Below are 6,532 nucleotides of genomic sequence, written 5' to 3'. Positions count from 1 at the left end.
TGGACCTAAATCTGAGATCTATAGCTCCAGATATGACCCAATTACCGAACAGTGTTCCTTTTCTATGTTTGGTCATCTATTAGTCCTTTCAATTTTTAGTTCTTAAATTCATCAATCAATCCTTTTATTTATGTGATAGGCTTGCATTTAAAATGAACATTTATCATAATTAAAGGTATCTTATATTATTAGATATGTTATTATAAAACATGATTTAGTTAAGGAGTTATTGATACTTTAAGTGCAAAATGATGATACAAAACCTTGATAAAAATGCACTTTTAAGTACTAAACACTAGCATGGATGGAAAAGATGTAATTAGACCCATACATTCAGATTTTGTAAAGAAATACTTCATATAAATTGTTCCCATTAATATAAAAAAGTTTAGCCAAGAATTCTCCTTATGTGTACCCATTACCTTGAATAAACATCCCTTACAACCTTGCATGATCTCACCGACTCAAAATATTTCTTTGAAAATCCTCTTTCTTAATGGCCTATTTGACTTTAGACTAATTTTAGGTTTCAAAAACAAGAGATATGATATTTGCTTAAAAAAATATTTTGGAATTTATTCATCTAACAATTCCCACCTTGAGTTGACGATAAATTACCTACACCATATATCTTAAGCTATGTTTTAGTTATATGTGTAATTACATATAGTAAAATTCACTCGTCATCAATATGAACTCTTATTTCAAACCATTACATTAAATGAGGAAAATTTATCGATTTTAATCGTATGTTCTTGAAAACAAGAAAAGTCATCTTCATTATTCCCTAATATTCTAAAACTATATCCCATGTGCTCCTTATTTGGGCTCAAATAAGTGTCTTTATGAAACCTTGACTAGAATTACACCCCACGTTAAGGGGCAGATGAAAATTTCAAAAGTTCAAGGTGGTCCTAACTGGGATCATACCCCACACTAGTGGTAAGCAGGGTTTTAAGGTCAAAATCATAGAGAGGTCATGAAAAAGGCCAAAGAGCTTGAGAATCTAAATGTTGGGAGGCATGCCAAAAAAAGACAACCAAGTCAAGGTCAAAATAAAATTAGGATGCCCACTAAAGCAATCATAAAGGGTGAAATAAAGAAGCATGGTGAAAGAAGAAAGGGACAATGAGTTGAGAAAAAAGAAAGCAATGATCCTAAGTTTGCAAAACCCTAAAATACTCTTTGAGCCTATAAATTCTTTCCTTTCATAACCACAAGTTGCAACCTCTATTACATACCTTTATAAATCATTTATAATCAAGTGAAGAAGCAATTTGGATTGATAAATGGCATCCTTAACATGGTATAGATTTCATCATAATTGTGGCATAGTGAGTAAAACTATATGTTATTATTCATAATGATAAAATGAGCATGCAAGAAAAAAAAGCTTTCATCGTATCAAATTTCTAGTTGCCTAACCATTACCTTTGTCAATTTTGAACACCCTTTAAAATACGATGAAAAAATACATTTCCTTTCCAGAAACTCAAGGAATTGCATAATTTAAAGATGTTTTTTAAAGTACACATCAAAATCACTTAAATTTTCATAATTAAAAAAAAGGTCAAAAATCTAACAACCATTACAAATAGGATTTATCCCTAAGAATCAACAAGATAAAGAAGTGTTTTTTAAAGTGTCATTTACTTAAGGCACCAACATAAGCACATTTGGTAGAATAAGAAAATAAACAATCTATAAATAAGTAAGGTTCTTCTTATGACAATAAAGAAGGTAGGGGACATCTTTGTTTTAATGCCTTCCAGACAATTATTTTTAATTAAAGAGTGAAATGATTTCCTCAATGTCATAATGTCAGAAGCTCTCAAAAAGTCACTATGGGCATAGTGAAATTCAAGCAAAGACTTACACTGGCTTAAATTAGAAATTAAAAGGATTCAAAAAGTTGATAAAATTAGGAGCCTATATTTCAAAATAGGTAAAATATATACATAAACATCATAAGCATATTTTTAAATTTTCAAGGAAGATTCCTTGAAAGAAACCAAAAAGGTTCAACAAATATAAACTATTAGGAATTTAGTTTAGGGATACCTAAAAATGTACAGAAAAAGAAGATCAAAAGATGGATTACTTAGAAGAAAAGAAGCCAAAGCTTCTCAAAAGAAAATTCAAGACACCATCATTCGTAAAAAATCCTAGATATTTTTCACATCACAAGTAGGTCATTCTATTAGAGATGATGGGTAGGATACCTAAACATAAGCCATAAGCAAGTCATCCAATCAGAGACAATGGGTAAGCTATATGAACACAAGTCATATGTAAGACACTCGATCAAAGACCATGAGGAAGCTATCCGAACACAAGTCACATGCAAGACACTCGATCAGAAACTATATGCAAACTACTAGAACACAAGCCATAAAGTCACATGATCAAAGACCATGATTAGGCTACTTGAACATAAGCCACATGCAAGTCACTCAGGCCTTGTTTCTTTCTGTGTTTTTAAAGCGCTTTTGAAAAAGTTTAAATTTTTTTATTTTTTTATTAACTTCAAATTAATATGTTTTTAGTATTTTCAAATCATTTTGGTTTGCTGATGTCAAAAATAATTTTTAAAAAATAAAAAAAATATCATTGGCATGTATTTTGACACGAAAAGCTATTTGAAAAGCAACCGTAACCACAACCACACTTCCAAACAAACCCTCAATAAGAGACTATGGGTAGGTTACCTGAACACAAATCATGGGAAGGTCACCAATCAGAGACTATAGTGATATAACCATATTATTCGATAGTTTTACCCATATTTGTATAGTATTTTGCCTATATTTTATATACAAAATGCCTTGATATTCTTTGTTTTATGTTTTGAAAGCACTTTTGGATGTAAGGTTCAAAAAGAAATAAATTGAAGATAATTAACATATTTGACCTTTGATCAATATTTTATACAAAACTTGAGCTCTAGAGGTCGAAAATAAGTGATTTTACTGGCACTAGAAATCTAGCATCTATAACTTTGAAAAGAGAAAGAGAATTGAAATCGTAGCATTCAAAGACAAATCTTGCACCATGCCAATGTTGATGTTTAACCACTCCAAATGGACTATCTTAAGTTAGAGAAGTCCATTTGATTCAAACTCTTTTATTTTTTATTCCTTACTCAAAGACCTATTTATCTCCCAAATATCAATAGAAAACAAGCTCATATGAGAGAGATATGATTTTTCTAAGATGACATATGAAGTTTACCAGCAAACTGGTTTTGTGAAGAAATAAGTCCAATTTACTTCTCAAAGCATTCAAACCGACATCCAAGTCTTTATTTGGGAAATTTAACTCCTCTAAGTCCAAAGTCAAAGCTTGAAAATTTTATGCAAGACTATTTCTCTTTTTTTATAAAAATAGTTATTGCACTACTTAAATATAAATTGTCTACTTAGAAAATAACTATTTTATAGAAAAAAGAGATTAGGGTTTTCTATCAAAAATAAAGAAAGAGAGAAAGGGAGGGAGGGGTGGCCAGAAAGAGAAGAAAAACTCACCCTTTCCTCCTACACACAAAATCATGTATTCATATTTCCTTTTAATTAGTTTTTCAATAGTCATGCAAGGCTCAGTTCTTTTGTTTTGTTGCAAGGACACAAAAACCTATTTTATCTTTTATTTTTAGTTTATATGGTGAATATGTTTGTTTTTTTATGCTTATTTCCTATGAATGTTTAGTTTGATTGCTAGAGCGAACTCTAAGTTATTATTCTAATGAATTTATTGTTAAGTTTATTATCAAAACCAAAGTTGTGGTATAAAAACTTGTGAAGCAATTGAGTTTAATAATTGTGGTGAATTTATGTTATTAATCTTAGTAAAAACATTTGATCAAATCAAACATGGGCTATAGATAATTATATTGTCTAGATTAATCAACTTATCTAGTTTTTAAGGCTGCCATTGAATTAAATTACTAGTGTAGACATTGTGGTTGTTTGATGGTTAGGGTTAGATATATAACAAATCGGTTAACTAACTAAGGTTAAGAAAAAATAAATATTCAGAATATAAATTGACTTATCATTTCAATGATTGGTTCTAATTTCCATGCTGGATGTCTACTTAAAACCAAGATTTGTTCTCTTGATAAATTTCAGATTTCGTTAAGTTAGATTGATTATTTCATTCTGTTTACCATAACATAGCCTAGATAACCCCCTCCCCTCAAATTTCATATCATTTAGCATAAAAACTTGACAAAACCTTCCTTGTAGGATCGACCCCTTGCAAGTTCTACACTTTCTTGTTTATTTAAGCAAAGGTAATCAATTTGTGTGACTTTGACATCACAACAAATTTTGGTGTTATTACAGGTAAGTGATTTTAGTTAATTCTTATGTTGTGATTACTATTTATTTTGCTTTTTTAAAAAAAAAATTACCAGAAAAAAAAAAAAAACAAAGTTATGGTTCTGTTCAGATACTGTTGGTTTTGTTCAAAATGAAATTTTTTATGGAATTAGGCCTTCACATTTTGTTTCCTAAAGGAAAACGATATTTTAAACAAGACTAGTGCTTTTTGCTACTAGCCCCATCCTATCGAGGTAAATTTCATTGTTTTCTAAGGTTTTTAGACAGTTTTTGTGTCTTAGTGTTGGATTTCATTCATCTTCACTACTTTAAATCTCTCATGTGGTTGATTGCTTTTTTAGTTTTCTTAACTATTTATGCATGTAACCTGATTTACTAACCAAAGACAAGTGCAGGTAGATCTCGAAATAGAAAACACTTTACGTAGGTTACGAAACGAAGCCCACATCAACACCATAGTTGTTGCACGACTACAAAAACTCGAGGAGCTTGGTGCTCCTAACATGAAGATTCAACAAGTATGCATAAATATCGACAACAATGCCAATTTCAAGCTCAAGTCTGGTTTTATAAACTTACTACCAATATTTAATGAACTTGCTAGAGAAAATCCTCATACTTATCTTAAGGATTTTCACATGGTTTGTGTTGGCATGAAACCACATGGAGTTAACGAAGAAGTGGTTAAGTTGAAAGCTTTCCCTTTCCTTCCAAAAGGGGTAGCAAAATCATGGCTTTTCTCCCCTATTCCATTAGAACATGGAATGGCATGAAAAAGATTTTTCTTAAAAAGTATTTCCCAGCCACTCAAGTTGTCAATATAAGGAAAGAAATATGTGAGATTCAGAAATCTCATGGGGAAACACTCTCTAAGTATTGGGAAATATTTGAATAACTATGCATTTAATGGCCTCATCATCAAATACCTAGTCAATAGCTCATTCAATACTTTTATGAAGGACTGATGCTTAATGATCGTAGTATCATTGATATGGCTAGTAGAAGGGTATTGGTAGATGAAACACTTAAGGCTACATGCTAATTAATCTCAAATATGGCAGCAACTTAAAAGAATTTGGCACACGTAGAGACTTTCCAAGTAAACAAATAAATGAGGTAAGTATTGCTAACCTTGAGAATAAAGTTAATAATCTTATTTCTCCTGTGCATTCTATAGCTTGTGGAAATGTACAGCAAGTCAAAATTTGTAGCATATGCTCATTACAAAACCATGCTTTGGATATGTGCCTAAAAATACGAGGAGATTTCATTGAACAAGCTAATGCAATTGATGGAGCATTCAGTGGGAAGCCCTAGTATAAATATGATCCATTTTCTAACACATACAATCCTAGATGAAGAGATCATCTGAACTTATACTATAGGAACCTATCTCACAAGGAAATCAAGGCTGATAGTTCCACCCCTTTAGTTTTCAACCCCATTAGAACTGTCAAGCAAGGCAGCCCCTTGTATTTACAAACTCCAATGTTATGGGGTCAACGGGTGATGATCTCTGTGAAAAGATGAAAACCTTAGCTTCTAATAAAATGACTTTACAACAAAATATCATGTCTTTTCAACAAGAAACAAGGTCAAGTATTCATAATTTAGAGAAGTAAATGGGGCAAGTTGCTTCAAGTATGGAGAAATTGGAAGCATAAATCAATGGAAAATTATCCTCCCAAGCATTGAATCCAAAAAAGATTGTTAATGTGATCATGCTGCAAAGTAGGAAAGAACTTGAAGAAAAAAGGTCGAAACAAATTGAGATGGAGAAAGAAAAGGAGATAGAAACTGAATTGAGCATAAAGAAGAAACACCTTACTCCTCCACAAATTGAAATAAGGACCACTACTCCAAAGGTAAGTCCTAACTCAATGAATTCTAGTTATAAAAAAATTACCCCCTTTCCTTTAAGTTTTTCTAGGTCTAAGAAAGAGGACAAAGAAAAAGAGATTTTAGAGATTTTTCAAAAAGTGAAACTCAACATCCCTTTAATTGATGTTATCAAGTAAATTCTCAAATATGTCAAATTCTTGAAGGAGTTATGTACTACTGACACGATGAAAAGATTGATGTCTTCTCCCAAGTGTAGTAGTGTCGAAGTAATAAATAACCCGACAAGACCGGGGTTGAACTATAGGGAGGTGAATTGTACAAATTATAAATAACAATAATACAATAACAAC

This window comes from Populus euphratica, unplaced genomic scaffold (genome assembly GCF_000495115.2).
Source record: "Populus euphratica unplaced genomic scaffold, PopEup_1.0 scaffold1244.1, whole genome shotgun sequence".
NCBI lineage: Eukaryota > Viridiplantae > Streptophyta > Magnoliopsida > Malpighiales > Salicaceae > Populus > Populus euphratica.
The sequence above is the reverse complement of the archived record's forward strand: the minus strand, read 5'-3'. Positions refer to the sequence as shown.